Source organism: Mus caroli, chromosome 2 (assembly GCF_900094665.2).
Source record: "Mus caroli chromosome 2, CAROLI_EIJ_v1.1, whole genome shotgun sequence".
NCBI lineage: Eukaryota > Metazoa > Chordata > Mammalia > Rodentia > Muridae > Mus > Mus caroli.
Window position 1 is genome coordinate 35745677 of NC_034571.1, and position 1166 is coordinate 35746842.

A 1166-nucleotide genomic window follows, 5' to 3' on the forward strand; every position below is an offset into this window, starting at 1 on the left:
TCTACACAAAGGATAAAGGGGCTGAGAAAGAAATTAGAGAAACAACACCCTTTACAATAGTCACAAATAATATAAAATACCTTGTTGTGACTCTAACTAAGGAAGTGAAAGATCTGTATGATAAGAACTTCAAGATCCTGAAGAAAGAAATTGAAGATCTCAGAAGTTGGAAAGATCTCCCAGGCTCATGGATTGGCAGGATTAATATAGTCAAAATGGCTATCCTGCCGAAAGCAATCTACAGATTCAATGCAATCTCCATCAAAATTCCAACTCAACTCTTCACTGAGTTAGATAGGGCAATTTGCAAATTAATATGGAATAATGAAAACCTAGGATAGCAAAAGCTTTTCTCAACAATAAAAGAACTTCTGGTGGAATCATCATGCCTCACCTCAAGCTGTTCTACAGAACAATTGTGATAAAAACTGCATGGTACTGGTACAGCGACAGACAGGTAGGTCAATGGAATAGAATTGAAGACCCAGAAATAAATCCACACACCTATGGTCACTTGATCTTTGACAAGAGAGCTAAAGCCATCCAGTGGAAAAAAGACAGCATTTTCAACAAATGAGGCTGGCACAACTGACTGTTATCATGTAGAAGAATGCGAATTGATCCATTCTTATATCCTTGTACAAAGCTCAAGTCTAAGTGGATCAAAGAACTCCACATAAAACCAGAGACAGTGAAATTAATAGAAGATAAAGTGGGGATAACCCTCAAAGATATGGGCACAGGGGAAAAATTCCTAAACAGAACAACAATGCCTTGTGTTGTAAGATCAAAAATTGAGAAATGGGACCTCATGAAATTGCAAGACTTCTGTAAGGCAAAAGACAGTGTCAGTAAGACAAAAAGGCCACCAACAGATTGGGAAAGGAAGTTTTACCAATCCTAAATCTCATCGGGGACTAATATCCAATATATACAAAGAGCTCAAGAAGCTGGATGCCAGAAATTGAAATAACACCATTAAAAAATGGGGTACAGAGCTAAACAAAGAATCCTCAAGTGAGGAATACTGAAGTGTGGAGAAGTATCTTAAAAAATGTTCAACATCCTTAATCATCAGGGAAATGCAAATCAAAACAACCTTGAGATTCCACCTCACACCAGTCAGAATGGCTAAGATCAAAAGTTCAGGTGATAGCAGATGCTGG